General features: G+C 37.3%; 1 long non-coding RNA gene across 1 annotated transcript; it reads right to left on the reverse strand.

Annotated features, from left to right (window-relative positions):
- LOC146907453 (uncharacterized) lies at positions 1 to 2,040 on the reverse strand. Its single transcript, XR_015017803.1, has 2 exons — positions 1,737 to 2,040; positions 1 to 308 (listed from the first exon to the last, which is right to left on the reverse strand). It is a non-coding gene; the product is annotated as an uncharacterized LOC146907453 (long non-coding RNA).
- Positions 2,041 to 11,488: the final 9,448 nt, after the last annotated feature.

Raw genomic sequence — 11,488 nt, forward strand, 5'->3', positions numbered from 1 at the left:
AAAAAAAACTTTCAAATTAATATAAGAATTTTTCACAAGATTTAGGATACCACATTGACTCATAACAAACATAATTGATATTTCACTACCTTGAAAATTATAATAATATTAACATCGAATATCTTTCTTTTGAAAATACTTTCTTTTACATCATAAACAATGGTTTTCTTATACAAAACTAAATAAGTAAGCATATCCTTTTTCCCGTGTCACTATCAGAGCGGTGCTTTTCCCCAAAATAACAGACGACACAAGACAAGTCTTCATGGAAGGCATGTACTTGACTCCAAGACTCATAACCTATAGAACTACGGTTTTGCAACCGCAGGGCCAAACCAGCAAACACAAACAACGAAGGGGTGAGTTTCGAGAACATGTAATAGTATAAAATAAATGAGAAGAACATGTAAGCAATTAAGGCAAAGACATATCACATCACAAACATAATATTCAAAACCTTGAAGAATATGCTAGATCAACTCAATCCACATTAGTAAAAAAAAAAGAATATCATTACAGCATAAGAACCAAAGTCTTCACAAACACAACGTCAAAATTCAATTCCAAAATAGTCACAACACATATAGTCACCAATAACCATCTTCATGAGAACATCAACAGACAATCACCTTCATCATCTCACATAGTTACACTTATTCACCAAATACAAATTATCATCAATTTTTATGCATATGGACTCAATCCTAAGACCTATATGAATGTGGTACCACACCTTCTCATCGTTTTGCCAGAGTTATATTACTGGACTTTTCTCAACATGGTCGCCAGAGATATGTTACTGGACTTTTTTCAACATAGTTGCCAGAGATATGTTACTGGACTTTTCTCCCACATAATTGCCAGAAGTATTTTACTGGACTTTTCTCCCACATATGCAAGACTTATGCTCTAGACTCTATATGAATGCAAGGAATTAAATTCGACAAGTATTACACATATACACATAGTCACATATTCCACATATGAATGCAAGACTCCCTTAAAATGCACGACTCTAAGGCAAACACACAAATCATCACCACTCACATCATCATCATAGAAAACATCGGTACCATGTAAATACATCTTCATTCACACCGCAAATTTTAATCGACATCATTATTCTCCTCATCAAACAATTTTAAGCCTCGTCATTTGCATAAAAAAACAAACAGATTGATGACTCTTGACAACAATATAGAAGTGGATTTGTTCGAAAAAAATATATAAATCTAAGAAATTTTAATACTTATTAGAATACCACTATAGCCAATTTCATACAGATGTCCAACACAACATTTTACAAGAAATAGTTGACACAATCCTTACACTCACAAATTAGCCCATAATTAGTTTCTATAGCACCGAATTGGCAGAAGCAAAACAATTATCTACCAAACATCAACTATCTTGTGCTAGTTATTCAATAAATTAATATACATAATTTATCAATTCAAATAATTGTGGCAAATCAAGCATGAGCACATGCACAAAATTTATCATTTACATCAAATACCACTTATTCACATAATAATTTAAATCAGGCAACACCTTAATAATGTTTCTAATTCATCTTTTATCCTCACACTTCTAAATTTGCACATTAATTTAATTATTCTCTCCAAGGGCCACAACAGTCGCGGTGAGCCCCGAATGAACTTTGGGAAATACGACTTTCCCGTTCATCTCAATTAATTTACACTCATGATCTCGAACTCTTCTCTCTCACCCCATACCTGAATTGAAGCTTTCACAATAGACATCGAACTCAAGGGCAGCAACAAATCCAAACAGTTTAACAATTGTGTCTTCTGTTCTCCAACCTAGCGATTTGTGAATGAAAGTAGTTTAATATCCTTTTCCTCAAAGCTAGCATCCTATCTCTACGAGGTCTTCTCTCTTTGCAATACGATGATGTTTTACCAATGGTCTTTCTCTCTCTCTCTCTCTCTCTCTCTCTCTCTCTCTCTCTCTCTCTCTCTCTCTCTCTCTCTCTCTCTCTTATGTCTAGGGTTTTCTTTATCTGTACATATTGTCATCGCCGACCACTATTGGCTATTAAGTTAGCGACTTATGGTATATAAATATAAATATATATATACATATATAAAAGTAGTATTTTCGGCCTTGAAAAGGGGATGGGTTGTTGGATCATATACATACATATGCTAATGGATCAAGCTTCTTAGATTAAGGTGTGCGTTGGAATAAGTTAAGTGTGTAGGTACATAAAGGCATAATAGGATATAAACACTAGCACTATCTTCCCACATCTCTCATAATATTTACTATATTATTTATTTTAAAACAAAAAATTATATTTATTTAATATAAAGAACTTACGTGATTATCCGATTTATAAATTAAAATAAGCTTAAGCATTCAAGATCTAATCATCAATAAAAAGATAGTATTCTTAAAGTAGTAGCAATCTAAAAATCACAACCACAAATATATATATATATATATATATATATATATATATATATATAAATATATCTATAAATACATGCACAAAAATAATTTATATTTAATATTACCAAAATATTTTTGATAAGAAATTTGGGGTGTTACAACTCTACCCCCCTTAAAAGAATTTCGTCCTCGAAATTCAGAGTACTAGAGAAAACTAATTTAATTCTTGCTTCAATATCCTAAACTATAAATTTGCATTTGGCTATCAAAACCATGCTTTGGACAATTCCTTAGCAATGATTTATAGCGCTCCCAAGCTTCACAAAGAGACTCACTTTGGCCTTGAGCAAAAGTTGTAATTGAAGTTTTAGCCTCAAGATGCCTATCCTCCAGAAAGAATCTTTCTTGAAATGCTTTCTCTAGCTCCGTCCAGTTTTCCATCAAAGAAGTTGGTTGATCAATATACCACTCCTTTGCCTTTCCGATCAAAGAATGAGGAAACAATTTCACAAACATACCCTCTTCCTCATCTTCCTTCAAACCAAGTGTCCCGGCGATACCATAGAAATTGGTTAAATGTCTATATGGATCCTCATGATCCATACCGGTAAACTGGTTATGAGTTATCAAGTTTATCAACCCCGACTTCAGCTCAATTGATTTGGCATTTTGATTTCCAAGATTAGCTAGCCTCCTCGGACTAACCCACATTGGTAAAGCATCATTTTCACCTTCATTAGCCATGACTACTTCTGGTTCACTCCTTGGAGATGATAGTTCAGAAGAATGTGAAGAACCACTAAGTGAAATAGTATGCACCGAACCGGAAGGAGAAGGAATAAAAAGTAAAGATTCCGGCTGAGCCAGCCTGGCTAATCTCCTAGCTTCCTTTGCTTGCTTCCTAAGTAACCTAGCAGTTTTCTCAATCTCAGGATCAAATTGTAGGTCTTCTTTAGAAACAGTACCTCGCATAAACAAAGTTCACCAAGACTATACCAGATGGTTAGCATAAAAAAATAATGAATGATATAAGTGTATAAGTATATGCATGAAAGAATTTTGTACAAAATTGACTTAACATGACAAAATTGTTTCAAAACTTATAATATAAAATACGCTACTCCCCGGCAACGGCGCCATTTTGATGTAGTATTTCTACATGTCATATAACTATGTACACGTGAGTATATATAGGATCGTTTTCCACAGGGAGTTGCGGTATATCATAAGCATTTTCACAATATTTCACATTAAGGGTTTGGATATAATTTGTTGTTTGTAACACTATATCCACAAATGACATAAACGTAAAAACGAGAGGGGATCGAACTATTTCGCTTGCGGTATAAGATAACGAGCAAGCATAACAGCAGCAATCTCTCGATCGATTAACAGACTCTAGCTTTATAACCAATATTATTACAATCATTTCTACAACATCCTTCGTGTCCAAAGCGACATCGTTATTTCCAGGTTAGCGTTTAAACATTCGTGTCCAAATTCCTTAAACGATAACAAAGTCGATCGGATAACTTAATCGACCGTCTCCAGCCTGATTAAGTATCCGAAAGCATTAAAATCTTGATTAAAAGTAATTATCAAAGGTTTACAAACTTGTCAAGAGTGATATAACATAAGATAGATTGTTATTCTAGTTCTAGATTCAAGAGTTTGTGTCCAAATCATCTTGAATCTCTTTGAAAGCATTAAAAGCAAGAATAACAACAATATTGAATCATTAAGCTAGAACCATATATATTAAAAGATCAAAAGATTACATAATAGCTTGATTGTTACCTCAATACTACAAAGAAGATGATAGTTACACATAGAAATGCAAGGAATGAAGGAAAGATGAAGATTCCATGCCAAGATCCTTGATGTCTCAATGAATCTAGGGTTGAATCTACTCCTTAATCACTTGCTTTGTGTTTCTCTCTTTGAAATAGCTCTAACCTCTCTCTAGAAATGTATAAAATGTTTTAATGGAATAGTGAATGACCTAAAAGAGAGGTAAGAATGCTATTTAAATGGCCTGTGTTTTTATACCTACGCTAATAGCGCAGATTACGCTAATAGCGTGGTAAGTCGGCCTATAACCTGGCCAATGGGCTTGTGCCACGTTGGCCTTGCCCTGCTTCTACGCTTCAGCTACGCTAATAGCGTGGTCCTCTGGAGCTTCTACGCTTATAGCGTAACCCACGCTAATAGCGTGTTTCTTCATGACAAGCTACGCTCCAGGTGCGCCAATGGCGTAGCTCTCGGGAGCTTGTACGCTAATAGCTCAGAATACGCTATTAGCGTACTCTTCAAGAGTGCTCCAGATCCTACGCCCCAGGTACGCTAATGGCGTATCTCTCTGACCTTGGGCATTTCTTCATCACGTTAATAGCGTAGGACACGCTAATAGCGTATGACATTGAACTTTGACGTTTCTTGCTCCTTGCTTGTATTTTCCTGCACAAAAAGGGTGGAATAAGGCTCAAAAGCATAAATGACATATTTACACAATAATTGGAGTTTTCCATAGAGAATCTTGCAAAACAAGTCACTAAAATGCCTAAACTCCTATATGAAATATATCACTTTTAAACACTTATCAAACTCTCCCCAACTTGGCTTTTTGTTTGTCCTCAAACAAATCAATTGAAAAGGAAACTAACAAGGCTTTGGACAAGGTTTTCAACATGGTGTCAAACAATTCAAAACAAAAATAAACAAATGATGATTCAAATATGATCGCGTGGATAAGCATGAAGTCCTCCGCTGCTCTAGGTTCAAACTAAGAATGCGAAAAATGTCCTAAGCACAACTATACATCATAAACTTCAAAACATAAACATATCTATCTATGAACCGCACCTAACACACTTCTTTGAAAGTAAATGCAATATTATGATAACAATGAGTGAGGTAATGAACACACATCCAACAATCATGCTAACATCCTATTTAAGTTAGGTGTCCATCCAAATATCGTCTCAGAAAGCATAAAAGCATGGATCAAAAGGTCTTGCAAGGGTTATAACTTGGCTGGGCTACAAAAGAAATGTCATATGTGGGGCAATTGATCAGAAAGCCTATCAAAGAGGAACATTTTTTTGTATCACAACTTGAAATCCATATACTTCCCTACCAAGAATTACAACCTTTGGTGATTAACAATCAAACTTATAACCTTGACAACTTATTCTATTTTTTTGATTTTTCTCTATCTTTTTCTTTTCTTTTCTTTTTCAAATGTACAATTTTTTTTTTCTTTGATTCAATGTTGTCAGGTTATTTTACAACTTCACCAGAAACTTGACATATAATGCCTCCTTTTTCTCCCCAACTTGAATACAACAAAACTCTAATTGAATGTTCCCCTATCCTAAGGCAAGGGACAAAGTACAAAAAGGTTAAGGGTTCAACAAAGTAAAAATATCAAAGTCCTATAAGATTCAACCATGAACTGGATTTTTGAAAAATTTCAGGCAAATTCAACAAGCATTGTGCTTATGAATATTGACAGTTCATGTTTGAGGACTTGATTCATTTGGCTCAGATTGGGGTATCAGATACTCGCTCTTCTCACAGGTAGGCTTTATGTGGTCAAGTAGGTTACTCTCAATTCAAAAAGTGCCTTGATCCTTTCCATGCTTTCAAACAATTCAAAATAATTATCAGATTTAACATAACTAAAACAAGTTAGACGGTGATTATCGGTCTCCAGCATATATACAACAGATTGAAGCTACCTCACATTTATGTTAAGTACTAAGTGGTTCAAAGATATTTATGTTTATGAAAAGACTTAAATGATATATATTTTGTGCAAAGTACAAGTTTCAAATTCTTATTAAAAACCTAGAATAACAGGAAACCAATACCTTGGCCTTACGCTTTCTCGCAAGTAATATCATTATCACTCACCTGCTTTTGCTCAAACATGGCTCCATGGAGCATTTTAAAATTTATTGTTCATGAGCAATTTTTTTTTGAGAGACACAAGCAAGATGTAAACAAAAATTTCATCCAAAGCATAAGTTAAAAACCAAAAAGCTAAGTTATTGAACCAAATATAAAGTAACAAAGTAACAAATCAAGCACTAAAAACCACAGTGCTCGAAGAGTACAAAATACAACCAAATAAACAAATGTTCCAACATGAAATAAAAAAACATAGAGCTTGAAAGCAAAAAGAAAAACATCACTAAAAAAAAACCAATGAATCACTGATCATCATCAGCATCACCCATGTCAAGATCCTCATGCAAATCTTCACCATCAACTCCATCATCATCAGGAGTAGCCTCATCATCCACAGCATCTGCCACCCCCACATAAGGTCCTGGCCTGCCCTCAGGCCAATGAACAAAGCTCTGATACTGGTCAGGAGACATAACCGGGTACTCAGCATTTCCCGGATACATGTGAGCATTATAGAGGTTCTGATGAATGCCTTGGTTGCTCCTCTAAATTGCCTCGTTTTGATCCATCAAAAAGCTGTTCTGGTCCATTACATACTGGTTATGCATCTGCTGCTCCAGCATAAAGGTCTGCAAACCTGAAAAATCAAAAGAACCAGTGCCCTCAGATGGGCCAGCCTCATCATCAGAGAAATGGTATTGAGCTGCCCTATTCTCTGCTTTCACTCAGGTACGAATAGAAGTGTCAGTAATGGTCCCCTCAATGTCTTCATCAAAGGGTCCAGAAATGGGCACTCCATAGGCCTTCAGCAATCCCATGATAAGTCCCGGGTAGAACAAAGCAACCTTCTTAGCACCTGTGGCAACCTTCAAAGCCACAGCTTTCATCTCATTGGCTATGATGCGAGCAATATCAACAGGCACTCCTTTCATAATGCACCAGATGAGTGGCAGAACGGCTTTTGGGGCATCAGATGTATGGGCTCTAGGAAGGGCATTGTGGACAAGAAACTGGAATACTAAGCGGGCCGTAGTAGTCATCTCCTTTGTGAGAGCATGTCTAACCTCTCCCCTATCATTCTTTACAAAGCACCTACCCTTGTTCATGATATCCCGCTCAATTTGGTCAAACTTCCAGTTCCCCTGAGCATTTCTCTTAGCATAAGTACATAAAGTGGGCATAGTGGGATCAGGTGAAGGCTCAAGGTTTAACGCATTGTCAAGGAAATCATTAATGGAATCCCTGTCAAATGGGATTTGCTTCCCTCGGACATAAGAAGTCCAAGAGAAAGCATCAGCAAGGGTGGTTGGTGAGGCATCAGGGACAACATTACAATAGAAATCCTTGATTAGGTCAGTGTTAATTTCAGTACTGGGAACAAGGAGTTTGGTCCACTTGCGACCAGTGAAAATGTGGAGCAAATCAGAGAATTCACCACCTGGTTGAATGTCGAATGTTCTCTCATGCCAGGTTTTGTACTGAACCATCTTCTTAAACCTGGCAGAGTGGGCAGGGGTAGGAAAACGGTTAGGGTTGACTGGTGGGGCTGAGGTGGAGGCAGCTTTGCCTCTTGGACGTTTGGTCCCGGTAGTTTTTTCAACATTTTTCGGTGCCATCTGCAACAAAACCAGGAAACACCAACATATTGCATAGAAAATATTAGCACAAACTAAAATTGGTCATTTAAAAATATCAAAAATTTTGAAAATCTGGGCAAGTATGAAGAACTACGCTATTAGCGCCTGCCACGCTAATAGCGAAATTTTCTGGAAAAATTTCGCTATTAGCGTAGATTTCGCTATTAGCGTATTTCTTCGTACCTGCAATTTTCAAATTTTCAAAATTCTTGTTCCTGCAATTTCACAGCACAAACCAGCAATTTTCAACCCTAGGTTTCATCCTATGTCTCTAAAACACAATATAATCTTGAAAAGGAATCAAAATCACAACATTTGCAAACAAATCATTCAAACCCTTGTTTTATTGAAAAATTTACAAATGGGTCATAGATCCAAAACAGAATGTTTGTTGCATGTAGGTTATGATTCTTGTTCCTTTTCAAACTATAATCAATGAAGAACAATCTCTAATCACAAATCAAAATTCTAACCCTAACCCTAACCATTGCTAATCATGTAAAAACATGTATTTTCCAATTCAAGAACAAGGAAAGGAAGGAGAATCAAACCTGTTAGTGTAGTGATTGGATGCAAGCAAGAATGAATGATGCAAAGATGAATGCTTGGAACCAATTGAACTAAAAGAAAAGGGGCTTGATTTTTAGGGTTAGTGTGTGAGTGAGAGAAGTTTTTGTGTGTGAGAGTGAAAAAGGGAAGAATGAAACCGTAAAAGGAATAAGAGGAGTGGGTTGTGGGAAGTTAAGGGGAGTTACTCCCCTTGGGCCCACAAAAATTTTTCCCTTACGCCAAAACCACGCTATTAGCGTAGCTCTCTGGAGCTCCCACGCTAATAGCGAAAAATACGCTAATGGCGTGAGGCTTCAGGATCAGTTTTTCAAAGTTGTTTCATTTTTGCTTTCAATGCTTATGTACTACTACTATATGCAATAAACATAAAAATACTTACAAAACTGGGTGTGTCTCCCAGCAAGAGCTTGTTTTACGTCATGAGCTCGACGCATTTTGAAGAAATCATGGCTCGATTAGTGAAATCATCGTCAAACACCGATCAATTTCACCACCGAAGTAGGGCTTAAGTCTCTGCCCATTCACAGTCCAGTTGGATTTTGTGACTGGATCCTCAAGTTCAACAGCTCCATATGGTTTGACCTCTTTAACCATGAAAGGTCCGGACCACTTAGACTTCAATTTGCCCGGAAACAGTCTTAGTCTTGAATTGAAAAGTAACACCATTTGCCTCGGCATGAATTGTCTCAGAATGATCTTCTTGTCATGATACTTCTTGGTCCTTTCTTTGTAGAGCTTTGAAGATTCATAAGCTTGATTTCGCAATTCTTCAAGCTCATGCATTTGAACTTTTCTTCTTTCACCGGCCTTCTCTTGATCAAAGTTTAGGAACTTCAATGCCCAAAATGCTTTATGTTCGAGCTCGACAGGTAAGTGACAAGATTTGCCATAGACCATTTGGAAAGGAGTGAGGCCTATAGGAGACTTGTATGCAGTCCTATATGCCCACAAAGCTTCATCAAGTTTAGCCGACCAATCCTTCCGAGATATAGAGACCGTCTTCTCAAGTATTCGTTTGACCTCTTGGTTGGAAACTTCGGCCTGTCCATTTGTTTGCGGATGATACGGTGATGCTACCTTGTGCTTGACTCCATAACGATCTAGGGCTTTGGCAAGTTGTGCATTGCAAAAGTGTGACCCTCCATCACTAATAAGAACTCTTGGTGTACCAAACTGGGTGAAAATATTCTTCTTTAGGAACTTCACTACCGTCTTGCTATCGGCTTTAGGCGATGCTACGGCTTCCACCACTTTGAAACATAATCAACAGCGACCAAGATGTACTCATTTGAATATGATGAAGGAAAAGGGCCAACAAAATCTATACCCCAACAATCAAATACTTCCACTTCAAGGATGAGTTGTAGAGGCATCTCATTTCTCTTTGACATTGATCCGGTTCTTTGGCATTCATCACAATGCTTGCAATGTGTATTGGCATCTTTGAATAGAGTTGGCCAATAGAACCCGGATTGAAGTACCTTTGTGGCGGTTCTTTCCCCGTTGAAGTGACCTCCATAGGGTGAATTGTGACATTGCCACAGGATCTTCTTTGCCTCTTCATCATCCACACACCTACGCAAGAGATTGTCCGCTCCAATTTTGAACAAGTAAGGCTCATCCCACACATAGTGGTTAGCATCATGGAGGAACTTCTTGCGTTGTTGCCATTCAAAATCTTCCGGAATGAACCCGGTTGCTTTGTAGTTCACCAAGTCGGCAAACTACGGTCTCACATTGATAGCTAGCAATCGTTCATCTGGAAATTCTTCACGAACCTCCGGTTCATTCTTGGTTACCTCATTATTTGTCAACCTTGAAAGGTGATCAGCTACAAGATTCTCCGTGCCTTTCTTATCCTTGATCTCTAAGTCAAACTCTTGAAGCAACAACATCCACCGGATGAGTCTAGGCTTTGAGTCGGACTTAGTGAGGAGATACTTGATAGCTGCATGGTCAGTATAGACAACAATTTTGGAACCAACAAGGTAAGAACGAAATTTCTCCATTGCATAAACTATTGCAAGTAACTCTTTTTCAGTTGTGGCATAATTGATTTGTGCCTCATTTAAAACCTTACTTGCATAGTGAATATCATGAAAAATTTTATCCTTACGTTGACCCAAGACCGCACCAACAGCATAATCACTTGCATCACACATTAATTCAAAATTTAAATTCCAATTAGGAGCAATGATTATTGGTGCAGTGGTCAATCTTTCTTTCAAAGTTTCAAATGCTAAAAGACATTCATTATCAAAAATAAAAGACTTATCTTTGTTGAGAAAGTTGCTCATAGGCTTTGCTATCTTTGAGAAGTCTTTAATGAATCTCCGGTAAAATCCGGCATGACCAAGAAAACTCCGAACACCTTTGACATTCACCGGTGGTGGAAGCTTTCCAATAACATCGACCTTTGCTTGGTCTACCTCAATACCCTTAGCAGAAATCTTATGACCAAGGACAATACCCTCGGTAACCATGAAGTGACATTTCTCCCAATTGAGCACCAAGCTAGTTTCAATACACCGTTTCAGCACGATATCCAAGCTAGTCAAACACATATCAAATGACGACCCGAAAACTGAGAAATCATCCATGAACACCTCCATGCTTTTACCAATAAAGTTGGAGAAGATTGCTTGAACACACCGTTGAAAAGTTGCGGGTGCATTACACAAGCCAAATGGCATTCTTCGATAAGCAAAAATACCAAAGGGGCAAGTGAAAGCCGTCTTCTCATGATCATCTGGGTTCATGGCGATTTGATTGTAACCGGAGTAACCATCTAGGAAGCAATAAAAGGATTGACCGGAGAGTCTTTCAAGCATTTGATCCATGAAGGGCAAGGGAAAGTGATCCTTCCTTGTTGCTTGATTGAGTCTTCTATAATCTATACACATCCTCCATCCGGTGACGGTCCTAGTTGGGATCAACTCATCTTTATCATTAAT

Source organism: Medicago sativa, chromosome 7, assembly GCF_051527215.1.
Source record: "Medicago sativa cultivar Bolivia chromosome 7, Bolivia_mono, whole genome shotgun sequence".
NCBI lineage: Eukaryota > Viridiplantae > Streptophyta > Magnoliopsida > Fabales > Fabaceae > Medicago > Medicago sativa.